Source organism: Camelus ferus, chromosome 21, assembly GCF_009834535.1.
Source record: "Camelus ferus isolate YT-003-E chromosome 21, BCGSAC_Cfer_1.0, whole genome shotgun sequence".
Taxonomy (NCBI): Eukaryota; Metazoa; Chordata; class Mammalia; order Artiodactyla; family Camelidae; genus Camelus; species Camelus ferus.
Genome location: NC_045716.1, coordinates 14,898,226 through 14,919,209, shown reverse-complemented (window position 1 = coordinate 14,919,209; position 20,984 = coordinate 14,898,226). Strand labels below are relative to the sequence as shown.

At 45.7% G+C, this 20,984-nt stretch overlaps 1 long non-coding RNA gene across 1 annotated transcript; it reads right to left on the bottom strand.

Moving 5' to 3' along the window:
- Nucleotides 1-2,705: 2,705 nt before the first annotated feature.
- On the bottom strand, nt 2,706-20,725 carry LOC116658807. Its single transcript, XR_004314115.1, has 3 exons — nt 20,581-20,725; nt 5,854-5,857; nt 2,706-2,716 (listed from the first exon to the last, which is right to left on the bottom strand). It is a non-coding gene; the product is annotated as an uncharacterized LOC116658807 (long non-coding RNA).
- Nucleotides 20,726-20,984: the final 259 nt, after the last annotated feature.

Here is a 20,984-nt window from a genome sequence, read left to right as displayed (position 1 = left end):
CTTTTTTTGTGTTTTGTTTTTGACCAATTGTGATAGAAAATGTGATTTTGCAGCAAACACAAATGAAAAACCAAAGTCACTTATTTCACAATTGCCAGTAGACATTAGATATAAAATGTAGATGGAAATATCTCCCCACTGATGCTATGAATTAATATTATTATATTTGGGTGGTACTTTACTTACTTGAGAACATATTAAGTTTCAAGTGTTTTCCCCAATATTGAAGAGAAATTCGGCAGGCTGTATTATCTCAATTTTTAAATGAGGACTTTGAGACCAAGACTGTGACAGCAGAAAGGGGAAAATAGCTACACTCACAAGTTGGATTTTGAATGTGGTCTCACAATTAGGCAGTGACAGAAATGAGTATAAGAACCAGGCCCCCAACTCTGACTCTTAGCCAACGTGTCTTGCACCAGACCATGACCCTCCTATTATTAACATGTTTCTATTTTATGTGTGTGTGGGCGGGGTAGGGTATTGTGTTTTTTCCTCTTTGCTGTCATTCATTCATTCACTTATCATTCAGCCGACACTTACTGAGACCTCAGTCGCCAAGGATACACTAAGGGACAAAACAGATAAAGTCCCTGACCTCATGGAGCTTATGCAGTCTGATGGGAGAGATGGATGTCAAACAGACAGTCATAGACATAAAGATGTCATTATAACCCGTGATAAGTACAAGGAAGAAAAAAATAATTGGATGAGATGAGAGACTATAGCAGGGGAATCTAATTTCAGTTGAAAGGTCAGTGCAGGTTTCCTTGGGAAAATGACAATTACACTCAGATCTAAAGGATGAGTAGGATTCAGCTGAGGGGAGAAAAGAGAAGTTGGGGGAGGGTGTATGAGGCAGAGGGAAGACAGGGGCTAAGAGCCCTGTGGAGGGAGTGAGCTTTGTGCATCCAACAAGCTGAGGAATAAAAATGTTCAGGTCTCTCTTCCCCTTTAGATGACCTGGCCTTCAAGAGTTCCATGGTTCCATTGTCTCACCCATGATTCGATGTTCACCTTGCCATGTCAACTGTGTGCTGCTGCAAAGCCTCCTTTCCTGGCTTTGTCTCTCCTTCACACGCTGGTCAAATTCAGATGACTTGCCATTTTCCCATGGCACCATCCCAGAAATCCATCTTCATACTGCTCAGAATAGCCTTCCCCTCTTTCTGCTCTCTGTCCAAATACTGCCCATTCCCCCAGGCCATTCTCATGGGGCCTTTTAGATGGCTCTCTGGTTGAATGATTCTCTCTCCTAGACTCCTGTTGTCTGTGGTTGGGACCACTCTCATGTCAATCAACATTAACTCCTTGTGTTATGATCATCACGAATGCAACTGAAAACCTGTCTTACTAGACACCAAAGCTTAAATCACCGTCAGCTTGGTCTGAGTCATTTTTTTCAGTAGCCCCAACAGTCTTTACAACAGAATCTAACACATAATAGAAATCTAGTAAATGCACGATCAGTGAATGAATAAGTTTGTTGACTATGCTGAGATCTCCTGATGTCAACTCCAGGACACACTGGACAAGAGGAGGTGACTGTTCCTAGGTCCCAACCGTTTTTAGACCCAAATATCATTTTCATGAGCTCCTTTTCCAGGAATCACAGACTCATGTGAGGACAGTGTCCACATCAGCATTAGTACAGTACATCAGTCTTAGTGACTGAGATCCTCTGAGGACAGAAATGAGATACCTAATTCAGAAAGAGTGCTGATTAGCTTTATATTCGAACTGTCTCAGCTATCATCAAACACTGAGCCATTTCCATACGGCCTGAAATGCGTCCAAAAGCACTCGCTGTATCTACAATGTGTCACCCATGGCTTAGCAACTAGTCACGTGTGTGTCGTCGCTAGTTACTCCAGTCACTGGTAAAACCAGCTGACTGAATTAAGTTTGCCTTAAGGGGGCAGTTCCCAAACTTGCCTGTGCATGAGAATCACCCAGGAAGCTTAAAAAATTACAGATACCTGGGTCTACCTCTCCAGAGATAATTCAGTTGCTCAGGGGCTGTGGTCTGTGTTTGGGGGTTGTTAAAAGAATCCCAGGTGATGCTAACTTGCTGGTGACTTTGGGAACTACAGGCTTAAGGAAAGAGAACCTTCCATCGACAAGAGGCCAGGAAGGAGCCATCAGCAGAAAATGAGAAGCCGCTTCCAAGGATAATTCCAAGAAACCAGTAAGATCCCCTTTGCCCATCTGCTAGTAGACACAATTGGGGCTTACGAACTCAAGGAGCTCTTACTTAGCAAGAGATGTGGTGGCTGTGGCCATCTGCTGTGTAGACTTGCATATACTGACTTGAGGTTTGCTGGCAGTGTGTTCTCAGCTTGACATGCTCACACGCCACCCCCTCTGCTGTCACAATCTTACTCATTAAAGGCACTATCTAAAGGCCGTTTCCTCTGTCAATCTTCCCTCACAAATAGTACTTCCCCTGCACTCCCCAAAAAAACTTGCTTAAATATTTATTACAGCGCTAGTTTAATTTCCCTTTGTATCATCACTAGCTGTTAAATTGGAATCTTCCTCCCAAGGGCAGGGAAAACCTCTTCTTCACCTTTACATTATCAAAGAATCCAGCATTTTTCTTGAAACACAGTATGTGTCCGATACATACTCATTGAATGGAGGCTGAGATCACAAGTATGAACAGAACAGGCTTTGTCCCTGCTCTCATGGAGTTTAAGGGTAACTTACAATTACCCTTAATTCCAAACTAAATAACATTGTCATAAAAATTTCAAGGTAGAAGGAACAGTTACAGAGATGCCTTCATCTCTTGGTTCCCAGTCAAGTGATGATCATAAAATCCTTCTCTGTCATAAACAACTCAACCACAGCTGCAAAGCACATGGGAGCTCTCAGGATACAGAACAACTGTGATCACGCTGAGAGAAGAACAGGGCTGAGACCAGAGGGAAACATCTGGTCCCTTCCAGAGAGAGGCCAGCCATGCAAATAGGGGACACTCTAATCCAGACTGGGTCCGGATCCAAGGAGTCCCAGCCAAGGAGGTAGATGTCAGCCCTGGACTTCAGAAAGGCCTGTTCAAGTCCCTGCAAGGGAGGGAAACACCCCAGGAGAGTCCAGCCCCCAGGAGCAGAACACTGTCACTCGGATTCGTTAGAGCCGACCCATATTGAGCTGGCTGTCGCCTACATGCACTCAGGTGTAGATCTGAAGGCTGCAACCCAATCGCACGCAGGCCAAGCAATCTATTTTCAGATCCCACTCACTCTTGGGGAAGAGGCTCTAAATATACCGTCCAGTGACTGCTGGAGGCCGACTATCATTGCTGGCAGCTGAGCAGGGCGGGGCAGACAGGGACGTCAGGAAACTCACCATTAACCTCAGCCCAGCCCCAAGGCCCTACCACTTGTAGAGCTATATTTACATAAGGGCAAGTGTCTGTTATATTTGACTGGGTTTTCACTTAACAGCCCCTGGGCATCGGCTTTGCACGGCAGTAAAAACCACTGTTCTGTCCCCTCCAAAGATCCACTGAGCAAAGCGTGTAGATGCAGCAAAGGAGAATTTAGGTGACACTGACCTCGTTCTGTTCTCAGCATTTAGATCCTAGGAAGGTACTGACACAAGCAATAGTAATGAAATCCCCCATGTGTACAACACCTGAGGGTCTACAACATGCTTTTGTAGCTTATTTATAAACAGGTACAAAATATTGTTTAAAAACAAAATCCAAGAGGGCTGCAGTCAGAAAGAATGCTGGATGTTAGATGTGAGAATTTATCTTGCTGTAATGATTTTTCTCTATAATGGGGGAGTCCTTTTGAGTTAGTGCTCAGCTGAGACATGGTCCTCTTACTGCCAAAAGCCAAACATTGTATAAACTCCTCTATTTCCAGGCAGCTGATCCCAAAAGGCCAGAAGGAGTTTAGCTGGAGAAGGAATTGAGTGAGAGCTGCATTAACCACCGGCATTCAGGTAACTCTGTCCAGTAGCAAAACTGCATAGAAATAACTAAAGACAGAGAAATCGTTGATTGGGGGCGAGGCGGGGGAGGGTGCTGCAGTGCTGCACAAGGAAGGTCTTAAAAGTCAGAATGTTTAGCAATATCAGACAGCATTTGAGAAATCGCTGTATTTAGTGAATCTGTTCGCCTTAGACAGGATAGAACCAGTTTCGCTAGTATGAAGAGAGAAAAAGCCAGGGTCTGAGACACTCCCCCTGCAGTGGGGTTGCTCAAAGGGGCGAGGCACAATCGGCATCAGACTCACATTGGGGGCCGTTACACACAGAGGTTTCTGGGCCCTGCCTGGATCCCTCTGAATCAGAATCTCTGAGGCCTGGACATGTCACTTTAACAAGGTCCACAGGTGATTCCTATGAGCAGTGAGATTTAAGAATCACAGCCTTACAGGTTGGTGTCTGAAGAAGGTGGCCAACTCTTAGCTGGGCACCCATGCCACCTTTCAAAGCGGGAGCTTTTTCACTGGCGCCTCCTGGTTACTCTGCAGGCCAGCATTAATGCCTTTTTACAACCCAACTGATTTCCTAAAGGCACCGGTGTACGTCGTGGGGCCAAGCAGTGGGAACTAATTCTTTCGGCTCTAAGTTCTGTGCTCGTTCCGCTCTGCTCCGCCTCACCTTGGAGATGCAATCCTTGAACTGTCCTAACTTCTGTCCCTGGCAAGCAGGAAGCCCAGCCTCTGGTCAGATTAAGGTTCTGGAAAATGGGTTGAGTGTAGGGGGGTGAGGCGGGAGTCAGGTGGTGCTGGCCTGCAGCTACAGGTCTTGGAAAGACTTGGTTGGGAGAGAGTAAGCCAAGAGACAAGAAATCGTTCGAAGCGTTTCGTATGCGGAGGGCCGAATAAGGAGGCACCGCCTGGCAAAAGAAGCCCCTGAGGATCTCCAGTGCGAGAGGACTGAGCTAGAGGAACTGAAGGACTGGCAGGAGAGGGGGCAGATCCAGGAGCAGTTTGCTGATGCAATGGCATGCCGAGAGGAAGGCTTTGCTGGCTGCCTATGACTTCACCCAGGAGCAGCTGTTAAGGATGCAACGCTATTTCTGAAATCGCCCAAACATCAATGACTCTCAAGGTGGAATTTCAGACGCATCAGCAGGCTGGGCGCAGATATTTACGGACTGGAGTCTTTCTGACGCCAAGTCGAGACCTCTGCGTGAGCTCTGTTGCCCCCTCCCACCTTGGCCGGTGGTGATGCACTCGGTCTAGATCCTTCGCCGGCCCCAGCCAGCCAAGATTGGAAGGACTGTGAAATCAGAGATGGAGAAGGCAGTGGCGACAGAAAGGACTTCCCCTTGACGTCCTGGCAGGTAAAAATAGCTCCTAAGGCCTTGAGGCCACCAAAAGCAATATCAGAAAGGGAGAAAGTTTCAATAAACCCAACAAGTAGTTCTTAAAACATCCATTATTTCCCCAGCTGTTTTGAGGGACAGGGTTATATACTCGCTACACTTCAGGGAGGGCTCAGTCATGCCTGGTAATTAAGAAAAGCAATCATGATGAGTGCTAAAAATGAATCACCCTTTTTCCATCAGAGGGCAGGCGACTGTTTTAAAACCTCCATTTGTTGATCAGTTTGCCTGTGGTAGACCAGAAAGACTCCGTGAGTGAGGTGGAGGGGCAGCCACCACCTGCCTCCCTCCTTGTCCATCCATCCTGCGCACTCCTGACACATTCATCCTCCTAATGCACAGCGCTGATGTGGCTCCTCAGACCAAATACTCTTAATGGCTCCCCTTTGCCTATGGAGGTATCTGCACTGGGTCCCATCCAACACCTCCAAGCCTTCCAGCCTCCGCTTGCCTGAGCATGTCCTAGACTCCAGAAAAGCGCACAGCATACTCTTTCCCCCAACAAATCTTGCATGCTTCCTCATTCCCCGCTTTTGCTCAGGCTGCTTTACCCTCTGGGATGCCATGGTCCCAACTACTTATCCGCTTTGGCTGAATCCTAGCTTATTCTAAATGCACCTCTTCCTGATTCTCCCCAGCTTCTAGTCTCTCCCTCTCTTCTCTCTGTGCATCTCTCTGTATCTCTTTCTCTGTCTCCCTGCCCTTGAAACTCTCCCCCCACCGGCCCCACCTCCCAGCAGTGAGGACCTCTCTGTTCTGACCCACAACTAGCTCAGCCATGGGACCTTTGGATTTTCTCAGTGTGAAGCATTTCCACGACTGATACCCTTGAACTTGCTGCTACTGAAAACCCATCCCACATGCTCTTTACTTTCATCTCTTTAACTCATGCTGTCTCCTCAGCCTCCACCACAGACTTGGCCTAGTTATGATGAGGCAAGGGCCTCAGTCTCCTTCAGGGGTCTAGGAGCAAGGAGGCATGTCATCCCCCTTCTTGGGAGGTGGGATCAAATCCCTTTCTGTAGGAAGTTTTCCAGGTTGCAACCCCCAATCCTTCCACCCAGCCAAGGTCAGAGCCTCCGTTCCTGTGCTTTTGTCCTACATCCATCCTTCCTCCCTCTCCAACACATATCACAATTATAATTAAATAACTGTATAACTTCGTTTAACACCTGCCTCCCTCCACAGACAAAAGCTCCATGAAGGCAAAGCCTATGTCTCTTCATTCATCAGTGAATCTTGGGACATAGTTGGAAGGCAATAAATAGTTGGTGAATGGAGGGACAGCATTTATCACACGCTGTGCTGGATGACAGCTTGTGTGTGTGACACGTCTCATCCATCCAGCACTGTCGAAGAATATAGGTGACACAGGACTTCCTTTCTCCCCACCCCCACCCCCACCACTTCCAGCAGTGCCTTGTTCATAGCATGTGCCAAAAAGAAAGAAAGAGGAAGGGAAAGGAGAAAAGAAGGGAAGGGAAGGAGAGAAAAGAAAAAGAAGCAAGTGATGATGGGTCAGTAACATCACATTTGATTCAAAAGCAGCAGACGCATTAGTTCGAAAATTCAACGAATAATTATTGAGCGTCCATGCTACAAAAAAGAAGGAGAATTATTTGTCCGTCTACCTGTGTGCTTGTCTATCTGTTTGTCTACTGTAGGAGAAGTAGTTGTAGAGACAGCAGAGGGTCAGGTTTTGAGTCCTAGCTTTGCCCCTGAGTGTCTGTGTGACCTTGAACAGTCAGATCCCTCTGAATGGCAGTTTCCAGTACCGTCAGCCCCTAAAAATGAACGTGAAATTCTTAGTTCACAGCGATATTGTGAGGATTGAAAGAAGGCATGTGTTTGAAAGCCTTTTGTGAAATGTGACATGCGATAACGTGTATAATTAGCACGAGTGCATGATGAAAGGGAAAAGGCAACGGAGTGAGACGTGATTGTGAGAGTCTCTAGGCAGTGAGGTGCACCCCCAGGAGTGGGGCGTGAGGTCCAAGCTCCTGGGCCTCTCTGGCCCACCCCCCGACAAAGCCCCAAGCCTCCTGAGACACAGGTTCATCGTGTGTCAAACGGGCTCCGAGGCTCCTGGCTTCCTGGGAGGAACGGGCTTGCTAATAAAGAGATTGTTTTAATAATGCGAAGTACCGGGTGCTATGGTAACGGGCATTACATGATCCGGAGAAGGGGAGCAGCTTTTGATAAGAATAGGGAGCCTACAGATGTGAAAGGGGGGTGGGGACAAACCCAGGATGGGGGTGGAGGAAAATGCAAACGCAGACAGACACAGAGTAGGCACCACAGGCAACAAACATGGAGATTCCTGCCGCTCAGGGGAGCCTCTCCTGTCTGGGCCCTGCCAGCTGGAGGGTACCTTGAGCATCTCCAGAGTTTGTGTTCCTATTGCAACTTAGGGTCCCCCTGTGTACTTAAACTGGCAGCCCCCACATTTTTTTTTTAAGATATAAGCACATGCAAAAATCTGGATACAGACAAAATTTTGGTGATTTTTACCAGATAACTAGAAACACAAGATTTTGGTTTTTGGTTTTTGTTTCTTTGTATTCACCAATGGATGGCTTTAAGAAGTTCTCTTGTAACTCAGTTTGGCACGACCTCTTGGCTGTTGATGGTCTCCGTGAGTCTTACAAACATGGAGAACCAGAAAGCTTGCACACTTTAATAGAAGGCCAATGCCGATGCTGAAGTCCACATCACCAAACTTGATTGCCCTACTAAAATGCTACCTGTCCATCCGAGGACACGCTGCACGGTATTTTCCAGCACACTAGATGGTCAAGGAAGGGAATTCACGCCTAATGAGTCATCTATGCTCTTGTTGCTGGACTGGGTACTTTATCCACACTAGCTTCTGCAAGGGAGTCTGGTATCTGGGAGTCTGGGCCCAGCTTGTCACCAGCCAGCGGTGAGATCTTTGGGTTTTCTCAAAGAGCAGAGCATCAGTCCACGGGCATTTTTTACAATTCTGTTATTTAAAAAGTTTCCTCTTCTGGTTGTCCCTAAATGTCTTCTGTTTAACCTTTACTTTCTCTTTATCTTCTGCTGGATCCTAAGTTACGACTGAGGTCCTGAGACAGTCATGACGATGAAGAGACCTGAGTCCCTCCTTGGTTTTATCTCATCTTATGGTTTGGGCGACTTCGGTAAGATATTAGCTGCCTCAGTGGCAAATTGAGCGTTGCTATTTCTGGGTTTATTGAATACACATATGTGTGCGTTGTTGCCAGGACTAAAGGAGGAGGGTATAAAAGAGGAGGGATTTAGACTGGAAAACTGGAAGAGCTCCCTGACTCTAAAGGATGTGGGGTCCACTGGAATGTAGTACCGGGGCTAGCTAAGAATACTCTTTTTCTATGGATTTTTAAGAAAAACTAGACTTTTCCCTTCCTCCATTAGTGTAAGATCAAATGTGCCTGCAGGGAAAAAAAGGAACTGCCTAAGATTCCTTTAAATGTTTTATGTGAATTGAAAGGAGCTTTGGATTTTTACAAAAATATTCTTAAACCTGGAATAGAGCAGAATTTGAATAATGATTAACTCTGGGTCATGGAATTTTGAGATGATTTCCATTTTCTTCTGCAAACCTCTCGATATTTTGCAAGTTCTCTGTTACCTTTACCTATTAACCTATTACATTTACAATGAGAAAAATAATTAAAGTATTTTTAAAATTTTGAACAAAAGTATTCCTTAGTCTTCAGAATTGTTTGTTTTTGCCATCGGTATATCACAGATCACAGCCCCTTTCCTCCGTATGTTTTATTTCGTAAGGCAAGTAGCTGCAGAACAACGAAACAAACAAATGAAAGAAGCCAAGAATCCTTAACTCCCTGAAAAAGCCATAAGGTTGGAGCCGAAAACCAAGGTTTTGTGAGCATCCCTTTGGTGCAGTCCCTCAGGGGCCCCCTCACCTGAATTACATTAGACTATTTCATCCCATTAATGAATCAATCACTTCAGCTACCCTTCCCCTTCTTCTCTCTTCCATCCCCTCCCACCCGCGATCATTTAATTACCATCTGCTTTTCATGTCCTTCGAAAGTCTCTGAAAAGACACATCATCAACATTCTTGGGCCATTAAAACCCATCTCATTCCTCTTCTATCCCACTGATTTTCCATCTGCCTTCGTAGAGTAAATTGTGTATCTTGTGAAATCAGAAGGTCTGGGTTCAAATCCTAACTCTGCTATTTACAACACATATGACCTGAGGAAATACACTTACTCCCTCTGGGCCTTCATGCTCTCACCAAGGACACGTAGATGATCATTGTGAAAATGAGAGAGTTGTGAGAAGAGGAGAAGACACGTAAAAATGCATGTCGCAGTGATCATTGTATTGCAGGTTCTCAGTAAGAAGGAAGGTCTGCATCTGTTCTTATCTTGAGAGAACTGTTCAGCTTTAAAACTAGTACCTGGGCTTACCCAACAGGCCCACTGGACCCAATCTTTCCCAAGCAGAACCTTCAGCAGTTTGACCCCCAAGAGGCCAGGCTGACAAAGACAATTGACACAAGTCATAGCTGTCAACAGTCTGCCGTGATGTGGACCTGTGACCATTCTCAGCAGCAGCACCGGAGGCAAGCCGTTGAACCAGCTCTGCCTGCCGTGGAACAGCAGGAGGGTTCTCTTTGCTGAGGCTTTGCATATTCCAGTAGATTTGATAAACACAGTTTGATCAACTACCATATTCTACCACTGTGCTGGGCCGCAGGACAGAAAGAAGTATAAAAAGAAACAGTTCCTGCCCTTCCTGAGCACACGGTCTAATGGATAACGTTGCTGTGGAAACTCACGTTATGCTGCGCTTTCCTTTAGCTGCTGCCCTCGCTTCCCCTTCACAGCCAGTCTTCCCCAAGGTGTTGTCTAAACGGCCCTCCGCCACTCCCACCCCTGTCCATTTACTCTCCTTCCCTTGCTTCTCAACCCACATGGCCTGGCCACCACTCCAACGAGACCACTCTGTCCAAAGTCCTCAAAAATCTCTTTGTTTCGGATTTGAATTAATACGTCTCAGCTATTGTTTATTTGACAGCATGAAACACTGCTGACTTTTCTCTGCCCTTCTTGATGCATGCTCCTTTGGCCTCCCTGGCACAATTCTTTCCAGATCCAAGTGTTCAGAAGCCCAGGAGACATCTACGCTTGATGTGTCACCACCGTTTCACACCTGGCGTAACCCAACTAAACTCACGATCTTCCCTCCAAATCTGCTTTTCTTCCATCCCCCAATGGCATCTCTGTCCACCACGTTGTTCATGCCAGAAACCTAAGAGTCACCCATGAAACTGCTTCCCCCCTTGCTCCTTGCAGCGCATCCACCATCTAATCCTGTCGGTTTTTCTACTCATCTCTAATGGACCCATGTTGGTCTGTCATCTCCTGTTGCCTGGACTACTACAAAAATGTCCTAACTCCTTCCCCTCTTCCACTCTTATCCCCTCCATTCCGTTAGCCACACAACAGCCAGAAGATTTCTCTTTTTAACATAAATGTGATCATATTACTCTCATGCTTAAACTCTTTCAATGATTTATCATTGCACTGAAAAATAACCTCTCTTATTGTAACTTGAACTTCAAGGTCTGCATAACCCAGCCCCTGTCTACTTCTTTGCCCTTGATCACTGCCATAGATACACAGGACTCCTTTCAGTGCTTAAAACATGCCACACCCTTTCCTGTCCCCAGGGCCTTTAAATATGCTATTCCCTCTGCTTGAAAGACTCTTACTCTGCCTGGCAGCTCCAACCTGTATTTCAGATCCCAGTATGAATATTACCTCCTTAGAAAAGCCATCCTCCCTAAAACTTCAAACTAAATTAGATGTCCCAGCTGGACTCCCTCATAAAGCCCTGTTATTTCTCACCAGGTATGTTCAAAAATGTATATTTACCCCACTATATATACGATGTTTGGGTCCCTAAGACTATAACTGACATGAGGGCAAGCACTTTGTCTCTGACCTAAATAGTCTTCAGCTTAGGAAAGAGACCTGGTAAGAAAGCAGGGCTCTACACCCACACAGGGAATTCATGCTGGCTTCAGAAATTAATAAATTTACTCTTTCATTCAAAAACTATGAGTGGACTTCTAAGGGTCACTAGATATTTGAGGGGAAAAAAAATCAGCATCCTAAAAGAAACTTGGTGAATAAAAACCCCAGAGAAAACAAAATAGAAGAAAACTTTTAAACAATTCTAACTAGTGTGTTCAGAGAAATTCAGGGAGCTATTACATTCATAAAACAAAAATAGTTGCTATAAAAATAAAGTGTTCACAAAGCAAGAAGGAGTTATTGGGGGTTAAAGACAATTGTTAAAGAGAAAGATCGATAGAGTAAATGGAAGACTAATTCAAAGAAATCCTTCCGACCATAGATTAAAAAAGACAGATGGAAAATATCTGAGAAAAGTTAAGAGACTTAGAAGATCAATGCAATAAGAGCCATCCATTTGATGAGAGCTCCAGACATGAGTAAAGAGAAAATAAAGGGAGAAAATAATAAAAGAAAAAAGAAAAGAGGAGCTTACAAAAAGAAAAAATGCTAACTAGGTCCACCACCCAAATTTATCCCAGTTAAGGTTTAGAAACTCCAAGGACCAAAAAATAAATAAGTAAATAAATAAGTAAAATAAAAGATCTTAATAGTTTAAGGAAAAGACAAAACTGATTACCTACAAAACAACATTTATCAGACTGCCATCGCTAAAACCATACACTAGAGTTCAAAGTAGAGAGGGAAAAACCATCTTAAACCTAGAATTCTAGCCAAACAAATTAGGAGGTAGGGATGAGGGGCAGTGAGACACACTAAGACCCAGAAATCTGGCATCCAGCGCACCCTTCTGTGACAATGACCGGAAAGCATACTCCAGCCATGTGAAACAGAAATGTAAGGGAGCAGAGAATGTGGGACCCAGAAAGAGTGAAAGTTAAACGTTAAATGAGCTGAAATCCTAGAAAGATAGTACCTTTGAGAGCCTAGAAAGAAACCAAGCACATTAAAAAAGGAAGACAGAGCTTCAAGAACACCTTTAGGAATCAAGGAAATGTCCTGTGACAAGTAATTGGAATAAGAACCTGGATGATCTTATTGAGAAGGTTAAAAAAAAAAAAAAAAAAAGCACTATTTCATGAACAAAAATGGTAGTTAGAAATGCCAGGAAAAATAAAATTAGCAAAGAGCTGTGTAAGAGAGTCACAATCCAAATACACAAAAATGAAAACGTGATTCTGAGCAGGGACAAAACGTAGGAAAACAGAACTGATCTGACATTGATTCTGAGATCAGTCTCCTTTGAATGGAGGAGTTTTAACAACATAATGTTAAAAAGATAAACTGAGGCACATTAAAATTTTGAGGAGTTTGTCTGAGCAAACATCACTTTGAATCAGTCAGTGCTAAACTGAGAATGGGTAGGGGCCCAGGGCCGACAGGAATTATGGGAAAGGCTTTTATAGAGCAGACACAGAAGGGAAGCAAGGAGGTGATTTGATTGGCTAAGGCTTAAGCAGTTGCCTTATTTGGGAAAGCCTAGATGACTGTTCACGATTGGTGGCCTTAAGTTTCATCTTCTCAGATACAAGTGCACTTGCCGGAACTGGCAGTGGCTTGGATTTCAGGGTTCTTAGCAGGCTACCAGAGCCTTAGGGTCACCTCGGTCTAATGCCTCCTTGTTCAACTACTTCAGCAATAGAATTGCATCTATGGGTCTAATCATGCTACTTGGTTCTGAAGAAAATAATTACATAATCATAATGCAAATAAATAATCATTGATTGATCGAAATCAACATATAAACAAAACACAGAGGACCTAATGGTGATTACAGAACAGAATATAAATATCTTAAGGCAGCAATGTAAAAGTGAGAAAACAACTGACAGAAGTTAGAACATGGTGGGGAGGGTGTAGCTCAGTGGTCGAGTGCGTGCTTAGCATGCACGAGGTCCTGGGTTCAATCCCCAGTACCTCCATTAAAAATTTAAAAATAATATAAATAAATAAATAAATATAAGTAAATAAATAAGCCTAATTACATCCCCTGCAAAAAGTTTTTTAAAATAAAATTTTAAAGATTTTTTCAAAAAGAAGCTAAAAGCCGTGGAAGGCGGCAAATTCCTTACATTACAGGGCAGAAGCAGGAAGCACTGTCTGAGTTGAAATATCAAGACCTATAATCTTTTAAAAACATAAAGTTAAATTTATTATTTAAATTTAAATAAGTAAAGAACAACAAATAGCAAAATTAGGGCGAGGAAAACAGTTACTGCAAACGAGCTATAGTCTTCCTCTCTTACAGTGAAAAATCAGTAAACACTATTCAAAGTTGAAAAACCAAGAAAAAGACATAAACACACTTAAAGTTTGGAAATAACCACCAGAGGAACTGGAAAGAGAAGTAATTAAACACAGGAAAAGCCAAGGGAGGGGGAAGGGATACCTTTACTTTCCATTTTCTGTTCTCTGTTGCTCAAGTGTTTATTACCCTGTGCGTGTATTAATTAATTAGTGGGTGAAGAACATGCAAAATTAAATGAATAGAACGTCTGGGGTAAGGGAGTCAAGTGCAGAGCGCTGAGGGAATGCACATTTGAACAGAGATGTCTTATGAGTAATGCACTACCAACGTCGGACCGCCTCCAGGTGTCTCCCAAAGCGAGCACCTCTCCAGCTGTGCCTTTATTACACCTGCAACACAAACGCCCTGCAAATCAGAGAGGATGCCCAGCGTTGCAGGAGAATAAGGCCTAAAGATTTCAGCTGGCCACAGCAGAAGAGGAACCAATCACGTAAGGTGGCTGTAAGCTAGAAACTCTAGAGCAATGGCGGGCTGGACTAAGTCCTAGAGAAGAGAAGACACAGGAAACACATGGAAAGTGGCTCGAATTTTTCGTGTCTTAAAAAAGAGGCATTTTAGTTATAGTAATCTGTATCCACTAATCCCAAACTCCTAATTTATCTCCCCCCCATCCCTTTCCCCCTTTGGTAACCATAAGTTTATATAAAATAGTTAAACAACAAGGTCCTACTGTAGAGCATAGGGAACCATATTCAATATCCTGTAATAAACCATAATGGAAAAGAATGTGAAAAAGAATATATATACGTACATATAACTGAATCACTTTGCTGTATGCCAGAAACTAACACAATATTATAAATTAACTATACTTCAATAAAAATATAAATAAAAAAAAAGAAAGAGGCATTAGCCTCATTCTGAATTATTCTAAGGCAGAGCTATGAGGTGAATCCAAGTTTGTGGGACCCAATGCTGATTTAACTGAGGGGACCATCTTTATTTAAAATATTATTTAAAAACATAATATTTTCCATTTCTTCTCTTCTTTGGACTCCTTTCTGCGTTAGACTTTATAGAGCCTTAGTCACCAAGGCTGCAGTCCGCCTTGCAGGTGGATTTTTGTGAGTATGACATTGGGAAGCAGAAGGGCGAGGGGTTAGAAGCTGCACGGGTATCAGAGCTGTGGGGACATTCATGCATTGCCCCAACGCAGAAGCAGGCTCAAAGTCGTTGCACCCCACAGCCCCTGTCCTCCTACAGCTGAGACAATGGTCTCAGTAGAAATTCTTTTGTTTTAATACCGCACGTGTACCTCCCTGGGAACGCCAGTGCACACTGACAGGTCCCTTCACCCATCAGCGTGTTCAGTCGGTGGTGACTTTACCCTCCCCCCTCCTTACCTGCCTGGCCTCACATTCTCTCCACCCACCCTCTTCTCTCATCACCTCTCAATACATCTCTGCTCTGTGAACCCTTCAGCACAGACTCAGCCTTCCTCTTCTTATTACTTTCAGAAAATTCTGTAGGTGGAAAGAAATTTAATCAGTAATAATAAGGCTTTCTATTTTTAGAGCTTCTGTCTTCTGAGCAAGCTGAAGGATGCCACAGCTATAACGGAATCGGTTAAAGAGTTGAAGGGGTCTCCTAAAGGTCTTTTAGGGAAGTCCCCTGCCGTGAGGCAAAACTTTCCCGAATCCTGTCTTGGGGAGGCACTGGCCTCCCCTAATCTGACCCTGGAGTCCAACAGCACCATGTCTCAACTTCCAGAACCTCTCCCTCTGCCCAGCCAGAACCCTTCTTTCCAACACTGCCCGAGTTCCTCTCTCCCTGGAAAGGTTGCAGCAGACTCCTAATGTTCTCCCACCCTTAGTTTCTCATCCAACCAACCTCCATGCCACGAATCCAGTGATCTTTCTAAAACACAGCTCTAGTCATCCTTGGGATGCAAAGTGAGGGATGCAAAGTGTTATGGGAAGACAGTGGAGATGGTGGTTAGGAAAGGTGTCACAGGTTGAGACTCAGAAGATCACAGGAGGTCACCAAGAAGAGTGGAGGAAGATGTGCCAGGCACAGCACTGCCAATGAAGAGGTCAGGAGCCATCGTGCACGGATGTTGGAGGCATGGTAAGTAAAGCAGAGTGGCACGAGTGGCCAGGGACACAGAGAGGAGCTGGCCAGGACACATCAGAGGACAGGATGGGAAGGTGGATTGGGACTTTTTCCTGGTGGCAGTGGGGTCGTTGGGTGGTGAGAGCCACAGTGGAGCCCTTGGGCAGAGTTAAATTGAAAGGCTCTGTCTGATCCCAAGAAGAGAAGGGAGAGGATGGTGCTAAAGGGGAGTGCAACGCACATCACCATCTCACTGAGTACCAGGGACCCAAATTCCTTAAAGTGTCAACCCCATCCCCACCCCAGCCACCCCCTACATACACCTGCACCCATCTCCCCTTCTGCTGTGAATAATCCGAGTTACCTGTTACAAGTTCTAAGCCACAGGATAGTACAGAGGATCTCAGATTTGGGGCCAAGGCCTGGTTTCAAATCTCCCGTAAATGTTCAACCTCACCACCGTGCCTCAGCTTCCCCAGCACTAAAATGCAACAGAAACACCTCCTTCCTGGCGTGGCTGAGACTATCACAGGAAATGATGTCTGTGTAACACTTACGACACATAGAGCCCTGTAAATGCAATTTTAATATACATTTTGTTGTTTTCTTTGGGGTTCCCTCCATACTCCCCCAGAGCACTGGTGAGTCCTGTGTCCCCAGCCTTTCAGGGAGATGTGTGCAGACTCCAGTTAACAGCCCTTTTGGTGCCTCTCCAGTGGGGCTTTCCTTGGGTTCTCTGGCCTGAGTTGGATGATGCTGACACGTACAGAGTGGGTTAATGGGGACGATCAGGGTGTGTGTGTGTGTGTGTGCGTGTGTGTACAGGTATATCTGTGTATGTCAGTTCTGCTGATGACACAAAGTAAGGAAAGAGGAATCAAAAAGGCAAATGAATGCAAAGGAGAAGTGGTACCAAATTCAGCGGAGGGTTAAAGTCGATGAGAAGATGGAGGTCTGAGGGGGGAGGGTTGGGTCCAGCTCGCTCGGGCCTCCATCGCCAGCCCAGGTGGGCACACACGGAGAGTGGAGAAGATGATACAATGCCCAGCCCTCTCAGTAGACTCTCCCACTCTGGCCACTCAGGCCTGGATGGAGTCCTTCCCCCAGTGCACTCCCTCCAAGCTGCAGAAATTCTCGGGGCTCGGGGCTGGGCGGAGGGGGGCAACTCCAGCTGCTTCCAGGGATCGGCCAACAGTTTCCAGGGCTCCTGCCGAAGACAGACTCCCTGACCACATGCTTTTCCGTGACATCACTGTCAGTGACCTTTGGGGGCCAGAAGGGTGGGGTCCGAGGGGACGGGTACAGGCCACGATTCTCTGGTGGTCACAAAGGTTGGGATTGTGAGCTGCCCAGAGCTGGAGGGACGCCTCAATGGGGACAATGTCTCTTGCTGGACTGGGAATGGCTTCCCTGCCCTAGGATATGGCAGGACTATAGTGGACCTGTTGTCCTTGCTCCTTTTCTAGATTAAAAAGCACATTGTTGAGCACAGAGGCTGTGTGTGTGTGTGTGCGCGTGTGTGTGTGTGTGTGTGTCTGTGTGTGTGTCTGTGTGTGTGTGTGTGTGCGTGTGTATCTGTGTGCGTGTGTGTGTGCGTGTGCGTAGTCTCAGAAAATTGCGTTTTGCTTTTAGAACAAATGATGATGATGTGGAGCGGAAAACTTGCAATCCAGCCAGCAGAGAGAAGTGTGTTTTTGCTTTTCAGAAGCCTTGGGAAGGAGAGGAGGGAGGAGGGGAGGAGGAGGGGAGGAGGAGGGGACGAGGAGGGGAAGACTTCCGCTGATGTTTCAGGAGCACCAAAGAGCGCTGGAGGAGATCAATATGGCCAATGAGGCCAAAGCTGATTATAGCAAACACAGCCAACGACCCTGTGTCCACTTAAAGTAATAGCCCTAAACACTTGACTGAAATAACTCAATTACCTTATCGATTTGGGATCTCAGTCACCTCCCCCAACAGACAACACACACAAACACTACCACAAACCCATGCATCTTATTATTCCTCTTTTTGCTTCTTTAAAAGAAAAAAAAAAAACAATGTAATTGGCATGACCTGCTCCACCAGCTTAGAAAATGAATAAAGTTAGATCTGTTTCTTATCTGCGCATTAATCACTCAGGTCCCCACCTGCCCAAATTGAAGGATGGCCAGTAGCCTCTCTCGGGACCTCCTCCCCTCCCCCAAACTAAAGAGCCCCAGGTGCTCACTCAGCCCAAACTGGTTAGTGTAAAGAAATAATTGAGAAATCTGATCAGTTCACCAGCCCCCTCCTCCCCCTCATTTCCTGCTGTTGTCACTTCGAGCCCCTGCCACATGGTGCGGCTGATGAAAGCACACAGCCCCTCGCAGATGGATGTCTTACGGCTGCCGCACCGGTGCCTGGCTACCCCAGCCCGCACTTGGGCAGAGGGAGGACCAGCCTGCGAGCCCACTCACTCATCCACTGACATTCATGTGCGTGCACACTGCCCCAAAGCCCGGTCCTCCAAACCAGGACTGGAGAGAGGCTTCCAATGACAGCCAGAAGCAGCGCTGCCTGCAGATTTCCCCCTGGAGGCTGGGAAGCCTTCTGCCAGCAGCCCCCAGCCAGGGCAGCTAAACCCATCGTAAGCAACTTATACCGTTGCCTTGCAAGGCTCAGCAGGGGCTGGAAAGCTCCTCAGGTACCATCCAACCCAATATCCTTGTTTCACGTATGGGGAGAATGCGCAAGGTCGGGTGACTGTCCAACTTCACATGGCCAGCAAAGAATGCGCTGATGTGAGGTGGAGGTGAGGGGAGTGGAGTCTGGGTGCAACATCCGAAAGGCCTTGGAACGCATGTAATGGCGATCTCTTAGTTACCCATCCTCACTTTCCAGCAAAGCCACTCTGTTGCCAATGCCTGGCCAGCCCTGCTGGACGTCCCTGGAGAAGTCGCCTCTTCCTACCGCCCGGGAGGCCGCATCACCCTGGGCAAGCCAGGCAGGGTGGTCTCCCTGGACCCTTTTCCAGTTATAGCCTTTGCTTAGCCTATGTCCCTGTATTTTCAAACTCTCCTTCTCAACCAGCCCTCTTCTATCAATTCAAACCTTTCACATATTTTTTTTTAAGTCCTTTGTTCCAACATTTCTCTCCACCCTCCTCATCTTCCCCCATCCTCCTCCCCTCTGTCTTTGCCTTTCCCTCTTTTTTTGTTCTATCTTCCCCCACTTTCCTTCTCTCAAAAAAATTTTTTTTAATGGAGATGCTGGGGATTGAACCCAGGACCTCGTGCACACTAGCATGCACTCTACCACTGAGCTACACTTCCCCTAGTTCTTTTTTAATGAACACTCTGTCCCACCCCCATACTCACGCTCATGTCCGTCTTCCTCGTGCCTGCACTGGGTGAGAAAGGTCACAGCTTTCAGAGCTTCCTCAGTGGCCACATGGCAGTGTGCTGACCACAACCAAGACAGATCCTGGTGTGAAAAAGTCTGGTGCTCACTAAGCACTGGGAAGGCAGGAGTGGGCACAGGAGGGAGGGCAAGACCAGACTGCTGTCCCCAGAAATGCCCACAGCCCCACAAGTCCCCTGGTTGTCGGTGAGTACAGCCCAGATTTGCCCCATGTCCTGGGGATTCCAGGTGTCCAGCTGCCTGGGCAGAGGACACCCCAAAATCAGCTCATTAGGTAGAACATTTGTTCCACTGCTTCAGATGAAAAGGTCACCAGCACCTGTCCCTCCCTGCCATCTAACGATCTTTCTCTTTCTGAAGGAAAGGTGTTTATAGTGTAAGACCCTCTTCTTGATATGTGCATGTTCTGACCTTCACATCATCGCAAGAGCTTTCTTAGAGGTTAAACAAGAGCCTTTATCTTCCTGACACTGAAACTGACAACATGCTATTTACTGAGAAAGGGAAAGAAAAGGAACTGAAATTGACTGAGTCTCAGGCATTATTCTATGAGTTAGGGACACATGGTGAATAAGACTGACATGTTCCCTGCCCTCGTGGGGCTTATGTTCTACCAAGGAAACAGACAATGTGCATGTACACAAATAAAATCATTGTAGAAGGTAAGAAGAGTCAGGAAGGAAATTAACTGGGCATGATGGTTCATGACAACACCAGGGACTTGCTTAGGGCATGGGAAGGTCTCCCCAAGAAGAGGACATCTAAGCTGAGACCTGAACCATGGGGTTGAGGACAGGACTCATGATGGAATTTTAAGCCATGCTCACTACAAGCTAGTAATGTCTATGTTATTGTCATCTGCAATTTACACATCAAGAAATTGAGGCTCTGGGAGATAAGGTAACATATCTAGTGGCATGTTTGATACCAAAGCCACACTTTCTCTGTTACCATCCCTCCTTGGGGTACTTGTGCCTTTCTTCCGAATAATTAAAAACACCTGGGGAACTTTGGAATCCAGGTATGCAGATTCCAGCTGACTCTTTTTTGAGACCAGTGTCCATCCTGGTAAAGTATACACCTTGCTACACCCCGAGGAAGGTCAAGGCTGCTCTCTCAAGACTCTTGGAAGACAAGCCAGAGCATAATCCAGCACCCAGATAAGGCTATGAAAGGAGTGCAGAGCAGGGAAGATGACTGAGGTCAGACTTCTCAGGCAAGGAGCTCTGCTGTGAATTCTCCCTGTAAAGAAAGCATGATCTGGCCAGGCAGAGAGGAGTGGGCGACATTTCAAGGCATATATGTTGTGAATTCTTCCAGAAGAGAGCTGGGGGCTGTGGGAGGCTGCTTGGAAGAGCTGCCAGACATTCCCATGACCTGCCACAACATGCAAAAGTAGGGGCATGATCAAGACCAGGAAGCAACCTGAATGCCCAACGACAGATGACTAGATAAAGAACTTGTAGTATATTTATACAATGGAATACTACTCAGCCTAAAAAAAGAATAAGATAATGCCATTTGCAGCAACATGAACGGACCTGGAGATTGTCATACTAAGTGAAATAAGCCAGAAAGAGAAAGAAAAATACTATATGATATCATTTATGTGTGGAATCTAAAAAAATGAGACAAATGAACTCATTTATAAAACAGAAACAGACTCACAGATGTGGAAAACAAACTTATGGTTACCATGGGGTAAAGGGGGTGGGGATGGATAAATTAGGGGTTTGAGATTAGCAGACACAAACTACTACGTATAAAATAAACAACAAGGTCCTACATGATACCACAGGGAACTGTGTTCAATGTCTT